General features: G+C 46.4%; 1 protein-coding gene across 3 annotated transcripts in view; it reads right to left on the bottom strand.

Annotated features, from left to right (window-relative positions):
- Positions 1-18942, bottom strand: part of TRIM37 (tripartite motif containing 37) — a 1106152-nt gene that overhangs the window by 1066557 nt on the left and 20653 nt on the right. The gene's annotated exons all lie outside the window — the stretch shown is intronic.

Consider the following 18942-nt stretch of genomic DNA (forward strand, 5'->3'; position numbering starts at 1 on the left):
GGCGCAGCTGTGTTCTACCAGGTGATGGACATCAAAAACTGAGGTGTGGGAGAAGTCATATCAACGAGAAGTAGCAGATGTGCAAAGATAAATAGCCTATAACAAATCTAGCATTTTTATCGGAAGCCTATAAAACATTTTCATTGCCGAAATAAATATGAATTCTCCGTTCTTATAATGACGTGCATACCAGCAATAGAATGTCACAAAATTAGACATTATGCATGCACAAAGAAGAGCTATTTGACAGTCTCAAATGGGCAGTTTTCTAAAACGTATGAAAATTAAAGTAACCTGGTTCCACGGTACATAGCAACCTCAAATTATGTGAACAACATTAAATATTTACATATGTTCATAAGCAGTAGATAAACAAGGGAATAGCTGAACACTTTCTATCTTTATAGACTGGACTTTTTTCCTCTAGGTTTAACTAGGCACAAACAGATTGAATATAAACGGTAAGCTCCTGATACGCCTTGTAGATATTAGGAAAAGTACTGATCTCATCCATCTGTGGTAAATGAGCTATTATTAGGTGGTAATAATGCCATTTACTGATGCCAATGAGCATTCAGCTGGTTCAAAGGAACTTATGTGTTCACAGTACTACAATTGTATGGCTTTGAACTAGTTTACCTCAATGGCTTAATATTTAGTACAATGTCCCTACACCTAGTGATGTTTAATGGGATTCTGTCAAAAGGTTTAGCCCTAAGCAGAGGGCAAAGCAGGGCTGCCAGCAATTTCCCACTATTTTTTAACTGATAATGGCTACATGCATGTAGCATGTGCAATATTGTCTAATGAGAGAATGAAAAGCATAAGTTGATATGGATTCCAAATGAAACTGGCTCTACTGTCAGATGATGCCTGTCAAGACTAATATGACTTGCAAAATTCAGTAAGAGATACAGTGGATGGAATTAAAGAGAAACACAGCCATAGTGTGTCTCACATTCAGGCGATCTAAGTAATCACTGCTATTTTTTAATGGAGCAATTAAAGACCTGGAAAAAAGTTATAAGGAGTGGAGTCTTGTGGTATTTGGCTATGCTCCCCCTCTGTGTGAAGTGGAAGGGTTGAAATGTTATCACATTGGCTGCATTTCTCGAGTGGTGGTGAAAAGTGAGGTGTGTGTTGTTCAATGTGACAGCCACTGTGGTTGGCTCCCCACTTCGTTGCTCCTGTGTTGTACTACTACAATAAATCTTCTTAATCTACTAGTGTGTGGAATCTTCATCCTTCCATTGTCCCACTGGCGACGAGGATGGGATCCACCACCAAAGAATGGCAGTGTGTAACTCAGAAGCTAATGAGCAGAGGGAATGATTCAAATGGGTGGCCACCAATGGAGGGATTACGTGGAACGCTTCAAACAAGTAGCCACCAATAGAGGGACTAATTGGAGTGAGGTTCTCCAGATGACTTTAATGTCATACTGAACTACTGCCAATTCAGTGACAGGGTGCACATCACTTCAGCTTTTGAGAGGACATAGGCCTAGTTGTTTGTTGGTCTCCTGGTGGATGAATTGGAAGATTGGTGCAGGAGCGGGGCGTGTTAAGTCTGCCCCAAAGTTGGACCGATCACTCCCTAATCCACTTTAGGATTACCATACCTAAGGCCACAACGAATAGGAAAGGCCAAATCACCTGTCGGTAGGGGAGAGATTGGGCAAAACTGCCAAAAGACAGTCTAGACTCTCTCTTCCCTAATCAGACCCTTTTCAACCCAGGCGATTCAGTAGATATGAATTACCATAGCTATAGTAATTAGATCACCAACGTCCTTGACAGATACGCCCCTATGAAGAAGATTAAGAATAGGAGAAAACTTTCGGCCCCTTGGTTTAGTGAGGAGCTGAAATTGTTACGGTCTGCCCGCCGACAGGAGGTGGCGTAGATCATACTTAGAAATAAACAGTAAAGCACTGAAACTAGTACAGGCGCAGTATAAACAGGCCATCACCGGGGCCAAATCACAAATTGTATGCCAGTTCTATTTTACAAGCATCCAATGGCACAAAGGCTCTCTTTAATATCATGAGGGACCTTTCTAACCCCGTATGCCTGGCTAATAAAGTGCAGGCATCACAAAATCTATGTGACGAAGTCGCCAATTTTTTTTACGCCAAGATCGCCAAAATTGTAGGGGGGCTTGATCGGGGTACTACCAGCACCCAGACACTCGACGAGGAAGCCCGAACTGATTTATCTTTTGAACACTTCCAACCCCTTACTGAAGAGCTCTTTAACAGTCTCGCCCAGGAGGTATCCTCTGGATCACCCCTTGACCCCTTTCCTCATAGGATCTGGAAGGAGCATGGACCTGAACTATTCCCATGGCTGCGACAAATATGCTGTCAAACCCTGAGTGAAGGAGTAGTCCCGGAGGTTTGGAAACAGGCAGTGGTAACCCCCCTGCTGAAGATGTCATCCTTGGATCCAACAATACCAGCAAATTTCCGGCCTATATCCCTCCTGTCGTTCCCCATAAAGATCTTGGAAAAGACGGTTAGAAAGTCCCTGTCACGCTATTTTGAAGAAAACCATCTATTGGATAGAGACCAGTTTGGATTCTGGCCAGGTCATGGAACGGAAACCGCCCTGGCAACTGTGTTGGACAAGCTACGAATGCGAGCCGACAACGGCGACTCCTCGGTGCTGGTGTTACTGGATATGTCGGCCGCATTCGACACAGCTAGCCATGCGGTACTGATAGCAAGGCTGGAGAAATTGGGGGTGAAGGACTGTGCCCTGAAATGGTTGCAATCTTATTTGTCAAATAGACAACAGGTTGTAACCATGGCGCCGTTCGCCTCCCCTAAGTCTTCGGTCTACTATGGAGTGCCTCAGGGCTCGGCTATAAGTCCTATCCTCTTTAACGTTCATCTACGCCCTCTGATCCCCATCATAAAATCATATGGGATCGACCTGGTTAATTATGCCGACGACACTCAATTGGTGTTTTCCCTGGAAGGGAAGCACGCGGTGTCTTTGGGCACCTTTCAGGAGTGTATGTGCCGGGTCTCGGGCTGGCTGAAGTCTAACTCCTTACAGTTCAATGGGGGGGGGGGGGAACAGAGCTGCTATACTGGTCCACAGCAAGTCTGTCTAAACCCCTACCGTGAGAGTTTAGGCTCAAGCCGGAGGACGATCCCCTAGTGGCAACAAAAATGGTTCGGAACCTGGGTGTTATGGTGGATGAGGACCTTCAGATGCAATCTCAGGCCAATAAAACAATTAGTATCTGCTTTGCCTTGTTGAGAGCACTCCGGCAGATCCTACCTTTCCTTCCCAGTGAGGCCAGACCCCTGGTGGTCAGAAGCATAATCTGGAGTAGACTGGACTATTGCAACTCCCTGTGTTTGGGTGCTCCTCAATACACCCTGCAGGGGCTGCAAAGAGTCCAGTCCATGGCAGCTAAACTGGCTCTTAACAGACAGCGTAGCTGATGCCACCCTGGCCCTGAGGGACCTTCACTGGTTGCCTATCAGAGATAGAATCAGTTTTAAATCTCTATGCATGGTATATAGAGCGCTGCATAACACAGGCCTGCAAGAGAGAGTCTCCTGGTACAAGCCCAAAAGACTTCTTCGATCCTCTAGTCAAAGCTTGGTATCTACTGTCAGATTCAAGTTGGCCAGGATGGGTGGCAGGGCCTTTGGTACAGCAGCATCATGTCTCTGGAATAAGTTACCCCAAAACATCAGACAAGCAGACTCCCTGATGGGTTTTAGGAAGAGCCTAAAGACCTGGCTATTTGCCAGGAACAGGAAGTAATGTATCCGATTAAAAGTTCAGCTCGTTCCCGTTGACCTAATTCCACTCTGGTCTCTAAGCGCCAGGATACCCGTTGGGTGACAGCTGCGCTATACAAGACTCCCATACAATACAATACAATACAATACAAGTCCAAGTGGGTAACATATTCAGAAATGAGGCAGAAGGTAACGAAAGACAAAGAGAAAATGAATCACTACATGGCATTAAAGAGAGCTATGAAGAAATGGAAGGTTTTCCCCACTTTTCGAACAAAGGAAAGAGAGATTTTGTCTATGACCAACAACCTTTAAGCAGCTCAGGTATGAGATGGTCCAAGCCAACTAGAGTAGAGGAGGTGTTAAAAGGCATTCAGCACGAATGATTGGAGTGTTTGGAACTTGACCTGAGTGTCAATCGTTAAGGGGGGGGGGGGGGGGGGGGTTGAGTGCAAAGCCTGTTTAATCCAGCCATGTTCCTGAACCAACTAATGTTTTCCATTGGTGGGAGACACCCGAAAACGTGAGTGGTGGAGTTCCTGCTTCCGATGTTCCTATTTCTAATCCTTTAGAGCCTGTGCCGGTAGGTCCTCTTTGTGTCATTTAGCCAGATTCTTCTTGAATTGCTGTTGTTACAAGTAATAATAATAATAATACATCTTTATTTGGAAGCAAACGCAACCATAAAAGATACAAGCATACATAAAAAAAGATATCATTAAAAAAATTCAGAGATCAGGAGCCAAGATGGCGACCGGAGCAGACGCTTGAGCGCCCGGCTCCGTCGGTCCGTGGCCTCGGACTACTATCCTGATGCCCATCCTCGCCGATTTTCGAGGTGCAACGTGTGCGAAGACGCGCTGACCGTGCTGCCGCTTTCCCGGAGTCTCAGCCCGCCCGGATGCCCGAGTTCTGGGTGCTTTTGTCCTCGGCACTGAAATCCTGCGCCATTACGGCCTTTGCTGGCCCCCTGGAAGCTCCGCAGTCACCGGACCAGCGAGCGCTAACCTGAGCCCCGCGGTCCCGATCTCCCCTCGCACCACGGATCGCTGCCGGATGAGCCCGGAGAGGGACGGCCGGACACCTTCTGCACCCTGTGCCGGACGGGCTGGAGCTGTGGGGTGGGCCCCGGTGCGGCGGGTCTCCTGCCCCGCTCTGATGACCGCGCTGTGGGATGCTGCTGCCCCCTTCACCTATTGCCTAGCCAGCGGCGATGGGATCCTGCGAGAAGAGAAGCGACTGTCGGCCGTTCCCGTTGCGGCGTAGACCTGAGGGGACTTGACTCCTTGCCACGACTCCCCCCCCCCCCGGCCATTGCAACGTATAGCGGCAAAACATGGCGTTGAGTGCCTGCTCGAGGCTGGGGGGTGCTACTCCGGTCTCGCCCGCTGCCCACTTCGCCCTCCCTCTTACAGACACCAGCTCCACGGTGCCGTCCCGGATTGCTGCCGCTGTGGGGGCCCAGCCTCCGCCGACATGCGGCTCCGTTCTGGCTGCCCTGCGGGACTTCCAACTACAGATGTGCGCTGGCCTGCAAGCGCTGAGTGAGCGGCTTGACCCCATACTGTCGGCTGCGGGTCGTGAGCGCACTGTTTGTCATCCACAGGGTGTGGGTCTCCCGGTGCTTTTGTCCACTTGCGGGGACGCAACGGCGGTGTATGACTGTGCTACACTGATGCCTTCACCTGGCGCTCCCGGCGCCCAGGGTACACCGCTCTACACCTCAACTGCGGATACTTTGTCCCCCTGGTCATGGCTGCCTGCTTCATTGTTGCCTGCCTCACCGCGTCCGCTGGACTATCCTGTTGAGCGATACCTAACGGCGTCGAGGAACCGTCCGCGGTGGTCCACGGCTTACTTTTTGTGGAACTCCTGTACCTTAATTGCCAGGTTTGGTTTTTATGTGGTGCAAAGAGGGACCTCAACCGATGGTCGGCGGCCATTTCGTGATCCTACTTCACCATCCTTTCACGAGCGGCCATCTTGTCTTTGTCTGCTCGGGACACGGGGCCTTCATGCAGGGGCTGGTTTAATCCCAAGCCCGCGATCGGGCCAGGGCTAGACTGACTTCTATTGCCAGGGTTTATGGACGGGCTGGCCTGGGACTGGAACTGTATGTATGTTTTGCGCGCACTCATCGCGACTTGTATCCATTCGCTTACACTGTGGTGCCATGGTATCTTCGCATGCCGTTTTTTGGAGTAGTGGGCTCTCAGTGTGTGGGGGCCATGACTGGCTGATGGTTCGGGGCGCTCTGGTGTCCCGTGGGCTCCTCCCCACCTTCTGTTCTGTTTTCTTATTTTCTTTACTCTATTCCCACTTTCTCTCTTCTCTATATTTCGGGTTCATTGGGCGACAGGCACTATGTCGGGGGGGGGGTAGGCCGTAGCCTCCGCATTGGTGTAGGGTGGGGGGGTAATACTCTGTTCTTAATTAGTTCTATGGGCCTTTTTTCTTCTATGTCTCTGCGCTCTACTTTCTTCGATTCGGGGTCCGGGTGTGGGGTGGATCAAGTGGGGGCGGCTCCGGAGGGGTGCGTACTTGCTCATGTGACTATCCTGTTATATTTCTGCACCACCTCACTGTTTGAGTTTTTTACTTCCATTGTTGTTCTTACTGATGTTGCTGCTCTCCCGTGTGGTGAGGCTATCTTGCGGACTCGAATCTCCTTTGTTCTTATCCTTCATTGACCTTTTTCTCTGATAAAATAATCTAAAAACTTCAAATTAACCTTCACTTCTCCTTCCCCGGGTGTCAAAGATATCTCCAGTATGTGACTCATAATTCGTTATTAATCCTGACCATTGACGCACGGGGGATGTAATGTGGGTATCAGTGCTTCATTGTATCGTGGCCGGCCTGACGGTTGTAGGCCCGTATTTGTTCTTTTAAGATGCACAAATAAAGGTTTTAAAAAAAAAAAAAAAAAATAAATAAAAAAATTCAGATAAAACACTGCACATCCAAATTAAAAATTTAGATAAACGCCACTCATTGTCACTAATGATAAAAAGAGTAGAAAGAGAGCAATACTGAAACACAGAAGACCAATCTATGTGCAATCAAGTCTAGAAAGTCTGGATCTATATGCGGCTTGCAGGAAACTTGTCAATGTGAATGTGAGTTCATTAGGCAACAGCTGTAAAAACATAGGTGCCACTCTGGCTTACATAAACTTCAAGCTCTTTAACAGGGGGCAAAGAAACTGCCTTCTATGGAGGGAAACAATTTACACAGAAGGACAAAATGTAACGTGTCCTGTGGAGAACTAGAGTCGCAGCCACAGGGTCCTCTCAAGTTGGGAGGGGGGAGACAAAGTCAGACGGCTATGCCAGGAGGAGGTGAAGGTTGAACCTAAAGCGGGTGACTAAAAACCTGTCAAGTGCACTAGTGCGGGCAGAAAGGTAATATTCCATTCCCCGGACAGACTTTAACAAGGCATGCGCCCTCACTGTTGGTTTGCTAAGCTCAGTGGCTTCACGGTGGGCAGAAGTGCATTTAAAGTATAGGTCTTTTATAAGGTTAAAGTACTGAGGCCGTACTGGGTCGCGTGAGAGAAAATATCTGGCCTACTTTGAGCAAAGAAAGACTCTTTTACATAAAGAATCCAGGGAATTTTATTTGCTTGCTCTAGTGATAAGCAATCTGAGAGGATCAGGAAATTTAGGTCCACGTTTTTACTCGACCATATTTTTACTCAACACAATAGAGGCTTAATTGCCACCCGATTCACTAGGAACTTAACAACCCTAATTTTTTGTGCTCTACATAGGCGGACGTGCTCTGAAGGACCCGCAAGATCTGAAGCAAAAACGTATTTTAGCCACCTGTAACTTTTGTACTGCAATTTACCCCATACTTCACTACCATATAGTGCCTTTGAAATGCTTATGGCTGGTACAATTTTAGGATCACCGCAGGTGCACAAGATCCCAATCTGCGAGCATAACTGACAATGGCACCTATAGATTTGTTCAGATCGCTCAGCTTGCCCTCCAGTAATGTTTTCCATTTTTATTCGTCATCGAATAAAATTCCCAAATAGGGGAAAGCTGGGAACTTTGCAAGAGTGTGAGAGCCTAATTTAAAACATTTCGACCAGAGACCCCAGGGGGCCAGTTCCAAAGCGTACGACTTTATGAAGTTGAGTGACAAGTCCAACCTATCCATAAAAACAACTAACCCGTCAATTATAACCTGCAATCCCAAGGTTGTGCGAGCCATAGGCACCGCATCGTCAGCTTATAGTAAAACTGGCAAATATCTCCTGCCGACTCTGGGGGACTCAGACTGTAAATCCAGGAGGGCAGCTTCAAATCCATTAATATACATAGAGAATAAAAAAGGGACTAAAATGCAACCTTGGCGGACCCCCTGGGAGCAAATATAATTTTCAGTTAGGCCCACCCCGTTGGGAGAATCTTACTACCGCTGTCATATAGGCATGAAGACTCATTAGTAGGGATACAATAGAGGGAACACCACATGAAGAGGTCAGTATGTCCCACAACTTCTTCCGGTTAACTCGATCAAAAGCGGACGTAAGGTCCATAAAAGCTCAAAACGGGGCTCCCGGTTGTGCAACCGTATATTTGTTCATTAAAAAGTAGAGGTTGATACATTGATCAATAGGCGAGTTTCCCGGGCGAAATCCAAACTGGACGGCCGATATTATTTGATTGGCGTCAGCCATGAGGAGAGTCTAGTTAGAAGGACCCGACCCAGCACCTTAACTACAGAATCAATGAGGGAAGGTAGCGGTAGCAGTGCAGGTTGTCTTTATGCCCCTTTTTATAAAATGGAATGATGGTGGTGGTAGACCAGGAGGGTAACGTCCCATTCAACGCTGCTGCGTTTAACACCAGTGTCAGAACCAGAGCCCAGACTTCAATGTTGTCCTGGAAGAGATCTGGGGGAATCCCATCAGGGCCCAGGGCCTTGTTTCGAGACAAGGACTCAATGCTCCTGTAAACTTCCTCCAACGAGCAGGTAACCGGTGTGGCTGCTGGACTAGGCACTTATATATATATTGAGACCCTTCAAGAAGGCCAGCATTATATACTCTTTCAAAATGGGAAACCGACTGATGTGGGGTGATGTGATTGCACAGGATAGGTTTTGATGGCTCTGAGAAGCAAGGGCTATTGATTATCTTCCAAAAAAGTGTAGAGTCCCTCACTTCACCAGCTTAGATTGAATCAGCACATGCCTGTTTCTGTAATTGATGCCTCTGTTCTTTCATAGTTTTGACGGCAGTGTATCACCCATTCCTTGTCACAAGGTGACAGTTTCAGGTCCTTCTTTAACTGCTTTAGGGCCCGAGAACACTTGGGGTCAAACCATGAAGGAAGAGCAGGACAATGCCCAACCGCCTAGGTCGATAATAGCCCATAGACTGCCTAAGCGATGGAGGCAAAAGAACTTATGATCTCCTTGCCAGATGTTGAAAGATCCAGGCAGATGAGTATCTTCTGCTGGCAGAAAGCAAAAAGGCTATGATTGAAAGCCTTAGCGTCTATTTGCGACCAGCGTAAGCGTCTCCCATGGGCAATGGGTGTCAAAACTCACCGGGACTATCGAGGGCCCTGCGGTTGGTTCCCTACTGCTTCCATGGACAGGGTCAGCAGATTATGATCACTGAATGGACTATATATAATATTGAAGGAACCAGGAGGCCAACCCATACAAGCAGATACAAAATAAATAAAAAAATCTTTCCTAGTGGGCCCTATCCAAGAAACCCTCTGGGTCACCAAATGTCTTTGTGGTCTCCAACTTAAAAATCTGTGAGTATACCTAACCAGTGTGAGGCCTTATTAATCAGTTGGCCAGTTGTTTCAAAGACATGTGTAAAAAGCTCTGGAGCCCCTGTCAAAACAACAGTGTAAGGGGCACAAGTCGGAGGTAGATTCATCGCCGGGCACAGGGAACCAGTGATCAATCGACCACTGGTACAGTGTGCACCAGCCCCATTAGAAACCAGGGTAGGCAAATTAGTGGGGGCTAGGCCTTCTGCGTTTCTGTGGGGGGTCACTAGGCCCTGAAGAAATAATCTGACTTAGTACAGCCTTGGGCTTCAAGTAGCTATTACAAGTAGTTTTTGGACATTTTTCAATTTCAAAATATGCTCCTGACTATGGTAAAAAAAGGATTATCTGTGTACATGGGCATTTAGCTTAATGACTGTCTGCATGAAGTGTGGCAATGTACGAGTCACATTAGATTCAAATTAAACTGCAGCAAAACTGTCATTCCTGTGATTAAGTCCATGGAATTTATGCAAGAGGAGATGGGCGACTGATACAGGAAAGAAGTCTACTTGTACCCTTGGTTTCCACTTTGACTAGGTACTCTTAACTCTTCCTCGTATAAATGCAGTCATATTCTTCCAGCATCAGCTTAAAGTCTTACAGAAAATCTTTCCACCATTGACTCAAGATGGAAGGCTAATTGCGTCTAAAGTGCACAATATGTTGTGTCTGGATTATGTCAACACTGAGTATAGGAATGCTCGCAACTATATCATTTCTAAAGTCTCAAGCTACTCAAGAACACTGCTGCTAGAAACAGGAATCTTAGCAAAGTTTACTCCATTACTCAAACCTTCAGTGACTGCCTTGAATCTAATCCACAGATTGCAAACTAAGTAACATTCCAAGAGTTATGAGGGCACATTAGTCAATGGTATGTTTAAAATGCCTTCATTTGGTGACTGTGAATTACAATCCCTGCCATTGGTACAGTACATAGAGCAGTGGTAGATACATACCATATTTTGAGAATCAATAGTCTGACAAGACCTTTTTAACTGAGTCACTGGACTGGAGGCCTTCTCACCTACTCATGTGAAGTTTCTCTCCTATGCGCCTACCCAGTCCTTAGCACTAACATCACAAGTGTGTGTTAAGCACATTGATGTGTGTAGCATGAATTGTACATGCATGGTGTGTGCATGGACCAGCGTAATGGAGAGCAGTGGAATCCATTTTGGATACCCCTGGCCAGGTCTTGCACAAGATGGAGATGATGACTGTACTGCCAGACATATTAAATGTATGGATGTCCTTCCTGTAGCTAAAGGGGGGGAGACCTGGAAAGAGAAGGTGGGAAGAGAAGACCGAGCTCCTTTTAGATATTCTATGAGGCCTTTTTTTACCACAGAGCTATTGGTCTGTCTTCTGAACACTACTTTTTGGAGGATGGTAGGGTAAGAGGATGTATTATAGACTCAGTTATACAGGCAAGGAAGCATTTTAAGCAAGGTCTGCCCCGGATTATTTCATCAGTTGGGCTGACTGATGACAGCCAGGCGCCTAAAAACTCACATCTTTTTGTGTCTTTGCTGTGGATGCTACTGGATGGACACAACCCTACTATGAGAACCATCACTCCACACCAATCCTGTGTCTGGAGCAAAGCCTGGAAAAGGCATTTGAAAGGTGAACCACCCTAAAGCAGTTCTATAGTTTTTAAGACTGTTGATCCACATCTCCTCTTAGGCTGTTGTTTATAAAAACGGTCCCAGGTCCTTTATGGCCAAGGAAGGGAGTACTCCATAGATTACTCAGACAGCTGCTGAGCAACTGGGACTGGTGTCTGCCCAACAGCCATACTCCTTTAGGTAAGAAGACATCACTTCAACTCTCAATCTCTTGTTGCAGAAGCTGTCTACCAGTAATGAAACACCTAAACGTTTGTCTACGTGCCGAGAAAAGATCCTGCCAACCCTGCAGGAGGAGACGCTTTCAGGAAGGAGTGAGGTACCATGCTTCCCCAGAGGTTATGGGGTGCCAGAGTAGCAGACTACTGGTGATCAATCCAGGAGGACCCAGGCATTTGTGACCACACTCCCACTCGTCCACAGAATCTCCTGACGATTCTAGGTGGAAACTGTGACTACACAATAGTACAACTGCTTAGTCCCAGTCAGGGCTGTAATTGCATGTTACGATTTGCCTGTGCAGGGCTGTAACGGCTGAAGTTGTGACCAGTTTGTGCGGCGCTACATCAACAGACTTCGTAACCAACTGACATGGGGGCTGTATCTCCCAAATGTCACACCTCCCTGTTGGGGTCTTTTTTCTTGGTCATTCTGGCCTCAGGATAGACTCAAATGCCAGCCCTAGAAACACAAAACACATACCGCCAGTCTACTTGGGAAAAATGTATCTCAGGGTTGCCACTTCCCGCAAACATAAGAACTGGAGTGGGTGTACTGCAGAAAGCCACCAGGTACCAGAAGCGGGAAGTATACCAACCATGCCTGCCGATGCACAGACCCTCACCGGAGTGTGCAGGCTTGTTCGCAAATACCAGATAAGCCAGAGAGGATGAAATTATCCCGAAAGCGGATAAGAGACTAAGAGAACTGTGTGCACATACGGTTTGGAGGAGACTGCACCTGTGCTAACTTCACACTACTCCTGTTCCTGCCGAAAAATAGAGGGGCGACCCAGAACAGAAGAGAGCCTAGGGACAGTGGGTACACAGCAGGAGCGCTGACAAGCATACCACCTGCTGTATTGCACCCAGTTACACTGACTTGTGTTCTGCTGCTACTAATGTGTAGTATGGAATATCTTTCTGTAATAAAGGACTTTACTTCTTTAATAAAAAAAAAAGATGAGTAATGGGCTAGACACTCACTTAATTGTGTTGTTAATTGATTGTTGTGCTAATAGCTCGACCACTCTCAAACTACCTCTCAGAGAAGCCTGCGACTCCTCGCTCTTGCTACTCTGAGAGTCGACCGAAATGCGTAGGAGAGCAGTGCAGACACAGCAAGGTGTGTAGGGTTGACACCCCAACATCTAAAAATAAAACTATACTGGAATTTATTAGGACAATTTTGTGATATACACCAAGACAGTATAAATGATGGCAGCATTATATATGTTCACCTTCTCCCTGTTTGCCAATGTATCACATTTATGCATTATTCAATGTGTTTTTTTCATGAAATATGACCTTCAGGAATAAAAAAAGACTCAAACAATGCTCCCTACTATTATGTTTTCATTATTTTAAAATTCAACTGTTGTGCTTTCTTGGATGGAGACACTGGTTGCCTTGATGGAAAAACTCTATTAATGCTGCACCTATGGCATAGAATGGAACTCCTCTTGACCTCCTTTTGAAGCTCTATTATTGGTTTACAAATGAATGTTATGTCTAAGTTGGAATCAAACTACATGTTGTAGCGTGCACCTTTATTGCATCACTGATGACACTCGGAATCCCCGAGTGTCATCGGTGATCAGTTGGAGATTTACTGGTGGAGTGCAGCTGTGTGGAGCTGTGTTGGCTTTATCTCCTTTATCTTAATAAAATACCTTCAATCTACTACGACTCCCAAAGCATCAATACATAATAAATTTGGCAAAGACTTGGAGAACAAAGAAGAACCTAACTCACGGAAGTGATTTCCTTCAACTTTCAACAAAAATAAATCTTTCGGATGAAGCGCTGAAGTTGACAGGGAAGCACGGGGATGCCGATTGCAAAAAGGAAAATCTAGCGCGAGTCCGTGGACTTTGGTGAGTCTAATTTTATACAATAAAAGAAGCCAGCACATCTACGGAAGATGTTGCATCGAATTAGGTGATTTACATTTAAAATTGCCTGACATTCGTTTCAATGTAGTAGATCAATGTTCAAGTTGGAACACTCTTACCGGCAAGCATTCTGCATTCCAGGCGTTCGTCATTCACAAACTGTGTCATCGACGAACTTACGTTTTGACCTTTGCGCACTACGCAGTGTGTGCGGCCATTTTGAATATCTAAATTGCTTCCGAATCGGAAACACTGTGCTTGTACTCCGGTGATACGCACACCGAACTTCAACTCCTAATTATCTATTAGACATATTTAATGCAACGGAACTAAGCGGAAGGTAAAGGAACACACAAGGTATTGTGTAGTTATCTGTTTCTCTCTTCAAGACGGTAGTTGCAGATATTAAGGTTACTTTGCATTGTCACTCACGGTAACAGGCACATTTATACCACTTGTTACCACAACAAAGTGACATTAATATTACTATTCACAACATTCATACTGAGAGTCAGGCCTACCATTAATTACGGTGACAGGCACACCTGATCTAGTACTTGCCTGTCAATTACAAATCCTTCACTTGTCACAAGGAAGTCATTATCACTATCTTACTTCAATTGTATTGTTACACAGTAGTACCTATTCATAATAATACAAAATGTGTGCAGCTCAAACCTTTTCTCTAACTCCTCCACAATCCTTTCTCACCACTAAAGGAGATCCTCCGATTAAATTGCTTGAATGAAGGGAATATTTTTTAAATTATATTGATGCCTTGGAAGATGGGGTTGATGACTTAACACAGGTTAGGAACAAGAAGATTTTACTTCATTCACTTGGCCCTCAAGGGTTAAAAGTTTATAATTCAATGAATAAGAAAAGTCATCCTGATGATGATTCAAATGTTTTTCTTCATGCATTAGAAGATCTCGACACCTACTATTCAACGTCACTTTGCATAGCCATTGACCGACATACATTTTTGGGAAGAAAACAAGAGAAGCAAGAATCCGTGGAAGATTTTGTTTCTGATCTAAAAAAAACTAGCCTTAACATGCAGATTTGGTCCATTAGAGGAAGAACTAATCAGAGATCAAATCATAATGTATGTAAATAATGAACATGTACAAGAACGTCTCCTGATACATGGTGAATCTTCATTGTCCGATGTGGTTGCTTTAGTCAAAAAGGCAGAAATCACTAACAAATGAGCTAAAGCCATTTCTGAGTCACCCAAGGAAGTTGACAAACTTACCATTAACAAAATAAATTCGAAATCAAAACCTAAGTTCGTAAATTTTCCCACACCTAACAGAGACAACACCAAACCTAATTCATCAACATTGAAGTGTTACAAATGTGTTAGCAAAAGCCATTTAGCCAACTTTAAAAACTGTCCGGCGAGGAAACAGAAATGCCTTCAATGTGGAGTTATTGGCCATTTCACAAAGTCGTGTCGGCGAAACATAAATAAGAAAAAAAAAGTTAATTTACTTAACCCCTTCGATGCTCATGACGGAACGGTTCCGTCATGAGCATCGGTTGGGCTGTGCTCATGACGGAACCGTTCCGTCATGAGGACAGCCCCCGGGGGAAGCGCTGGCGCTCCCCCCCTTGTCCCTCGATCTTGGCCCCCTTTACGGGGGTGGCAGCGGAAGAGCTTCCGCTGCCACCCCCGACCCCCCCCGAGCCCCCCCACGCTTTCTGATGACGTCAGCGCGCACAGCGCGCGCCGGCGTCATCAGGAAGCGTTGGACGCGCTGGAATCCATTTCTTCCAGCGCGTCCGAGGGGAGCAGAGGTAGGTGTTTGGCGTCTGGTGGGGGCCGCGGCGGTGAAATCTCTAGTATTGAGGCATCGGGGGAGAGGAAAGAGTATTTCCTCTCCCCCGATCTCTCAATACAGGGCATTCCTGCTCCACGATCGCGCACAGCGTCGCGATCGTGGAGTAGGGATGCCCCACTAGACACCAGGGATTTTGTATTTGGAGGTTGGGAAGCGACCCCTTAGGCAAGGGTCGCTTCCTTGGGCACGATTATTTGGCAAAGTCTTTTCTGCCCCCCCTGGGGGCAGATCGGCCCGCTTTCTGCGCGTTTCTGCCCCCAGGGGGGGGCAGAAAAGCCCACTAGTCACCAGGGATGCTATTTTTACTATGTAGGAAGCGACCCCTTGGGCAAGGGTCGCTTCCTTGGGGGCAAATTTTGTGGAAGTCTTTTCTGCCCCCCCTGGGGGCAGATCGGTCCGCTTTCTGCGCGTTTCTGCCCCCGGGGGGGGCAGAAAAGCCCACTAGACACCAGGGATATTGTTTATGCTATGTAGGAAGCGACCCCTTAGGCAAGGGTCGCTTCCTTTGGGGGCCAAATAATTTGAAGACTTTTCTGCCCCCCCTGGGGGCAGATCGGTCTTCTTTCTGCCCGTTTCTCCCCCTAGGGGGGGCAGAAAAGCCCCCTAGACACCAGGGATGTCTATTTCGTTATGTAGGAAGCGACCCCTTGGGCAAGGGTCGCTTCCTAGGGTGGTAAAGTGATTAGGAGACTTTTCTGCCCCCCCTGGGGGCAGATCGGTCGTCTTTCTGCCCGTTTCTGCCCCCAGGGGGGGCAGAAAAGCCCACTAGACACCAGGGATGTCTTTTTCTTTATGTAGGAAGCGACCCCTTGGGCAAGGGTCGCTTCCTTTGCGGCCTAATTTTTTAGAATACTTTTCTGCCCCCCCTGGGGGCAGATTGGTCGTCTTTCTGTCCGTTTCTGCTCTTTGGGGGGGGGGCAGAAAAGCCCACTAGACACCAGGGATATAAATATTATTGTAGGAAGCGACCCCTTGGGCAAGGGTCGCTTCCTTGGGCCCCTAAATGTTTTGAAGACTTTTCTGCCCCCTCTGTGGGCAGATCGGTTTTATTTTTTTGCCGTTTCTGCTCCCATTGGAGGCAGAAAAGCCCACTAGACACCAGGGAATTAGTTCAATTAGAAATAGAAGTGACCCCTCGCTTCCAGGGTGCAATTTGTTATATGTATTTGGGTCACCTGCCCCGGGACTGAATAGCCTTTTTTTTCCTGCTGTTTTCTGCCTGACCTGGCACACAAACCGATTGACCATTTGGGTAGTGACATGGCATGTTATAATGTTTATTGTTATATGTTTTGTGATTTCCAATTGTAATGTTTTTTTTGTTTACTTTTTTGTTCTAGGTGAAGGCTTTTCTTCTGTTCACGGTGACATTTTGGTTCTGGTGGTTTTGCTGTTTGTGTAGTTTGGTAAGAGACTGTTTTTTTGTACAATGCAAATGTGTTTGATTTCTCTGCCTGTTTTTTTTTGCAAATGGTGTAATAATAGCAGTATGTTTGGTTTTTGAGTTTCAAAAACTTTTTGCATTGGTGCATGATGTGTATTTTGTTGTCTTGTGAGTAATTTGTTTTTTTTTCTTCTTTCTAGTTTGATATCGTTGGTCTTTGCTGTGTCACTGCAGAGTTTGTTTCTGGTGAGTGTAGCTGTCTCTTTTGATTTTGGATTGTATAGTTTTTGAGTACATTGATCTTATTGATATAAGGTACACATTTCTTTACTTACTTGGTTTGCACATTGTTGGTTGTTGTTGACTTGTTTGTGCAGTCTTCCATCTTAGTAGGTATAATGGCTAGCCGCAGGATGACTGCTCAGCAGGTTGTTGGTTTGCTGTTTGAGTCTTCCTCTGATATTGGGTCAGAGACTGACTCTGCTTCTGAGGGAGAGGGGGCAGGGGACGATTCTGGCAGTGAGTTTTCTCTCCGTATGGGGTCATCGGATGATGAAGATACTCTTAGCGCGGATGAAGTGCCTGTGTTAGAGGAGGAGACTGATGTGCCGATAGTGCGGCAAGAGGCATCTGGGCTGCAGCCTGCGGCTGCAAGGCTTCCCGTTGGTGTAGTGCGGCAAGAGACATCTGGGCTGCAGGCTGGGACTGCAAGGCTTCCCGTTGGTGTAGTGCGGCAAGAGGCATCTGGGCTGCAGGCTGGGGCTGCAAGCCTTTCCGTTGGTGTAGTGCGGCAAGAGACATCTGGGCTGCAGGCTGGGGCTGCAAGTCTTCCCGTTGAAAGTGATGACCTCTGGGTTGCCCCTGGCATGGTGCAGCCGGAATTTCCTGAGTTTACTGGTGTTCCAGGGTCTAGAGTGAATACCGAGAACTTTTTGCCTGTAAATTTTTTTCAGTTGTTTATGGACGATGTGTTTTTGGCAGAGATTGTTGAGCAGACTAATTTGTATGCCGAACAGTTTTTGAGGGACAACAGTGCCAGTCTTAAGCCACACTCTAGAGCTACCCGGTGGACTCCCACAAATGTTGAAGAGATGAAGAAGTTCTTGGGTTTAACTTTTTTGATGGGCTTGCTAAGGAAGCCATCATTGGCTTCATATTGGTCTAGCAGTCCCTTGATGGCAACGTCTATTTTTCCGGCAGTCATGAGTCGTGACAGGTATTTGCTTCTGCTTCGGATGATGCACTTTGTAGATAATGGTTTAGCGTTGCCACGAGATCACCCTGATTGTGACCGTCTTTTTAAGATTAGGCCTGTCCTTGATCACTTTGTTGATCGATTTTCTGAGATTTATGCCCCTGGTAGAGAAATTGCAGTGGATGAGTCTTTGGTGTTGTTCAAGGGCCGCTTGGTTTTTAGGCAATACATTCCTAGTAAGAGGGCACGCTATGGAATAAAGCTGTATATGCTGTGTGACAGTAGGACTGGATATGTCTCTAATTTCAGGGTGTACACCGGTAAGGAATCTAGGTTTAACCTCCCTGGTTGTCCGTCCACTTTTGGAGTGACTGAGAAAATTGTTTGGGAACTTGGAAGAGGATTTTTTAACAAAGGCCACCATTTATATGTAGATAACTTCTACACTGGTGTACGGTTGTTCAGGGAATTGGCCAAAGTGGACACTTTTGCTTGTGGCACAGTCCGCTGTAACCGTAAAGGTTTTCCGAAAGAACTTGTTTGTCAAAAGCTTGTGCGGGGACAGTGCAGTGCGTTGCGTTGCCAGGAGCTTCTTGCTGTGAAGTTTACAGACAGGAGAGATGTCTACATGCTGACTTCCATCCATGATGAAAGCACTGCACCTGTGACTGTTTGGGGTCAGGTCGCTGAAGCGCGCAAACCTGTATGTGTTTTAGACTATAATAGGTACATGGGTGGTGTTGACAGAGTAGATCAGAGGTTGCAACCTTACACTGCTCTTCGTAAGGCTTACATTTGGTACAAGAAGTTGGCTATCCATCTTTTCCACTTGGCAATGTTTAATGCTTTTGTTGTGTTCCAGGATTCTTGCCCTGAGTCAAAGATGACTTTTGTTAAGTTTCAGGAGTCTGTAATAGGCAGCCTTGTTGTAGTGGAACAGGCAAGTGTTCCTAGAGTTGGACTGGTGGAGGATGTTGCTAGATTGAAAGAACGCCACTTTCCAGATCACATTCCTCCCACACCCGCAAAAGATTTTCCCAGTAGGAGATGTAGAGTCTGTTGGCGAAGAGGTACGCGGAAGGAGAGTCGTATGTACTGCCCCGATTGTCCCTCTCATCCTGCACTGTGTCTCTCTGCTTGTTTTAGAGCGTACCACACGCGAAAAAATTTTTGGGAGGATTCTTGAGTGGTAAAGTGAA

This window comes from Triturus cristatus, chromosome 3_2 (genome assembly GCF_964204655.1).
Source record: "Triturus cristatus chromosome 3_2, aTriCri1.1, whole genome shotgun sequence".
Taxonomy (NCBI): domain Eukaryota; kingdom Metazoa; phylum Chordata; class Amphibia; order Caudata; family Salamandridae; genus Triturus; species Triturus cristatus.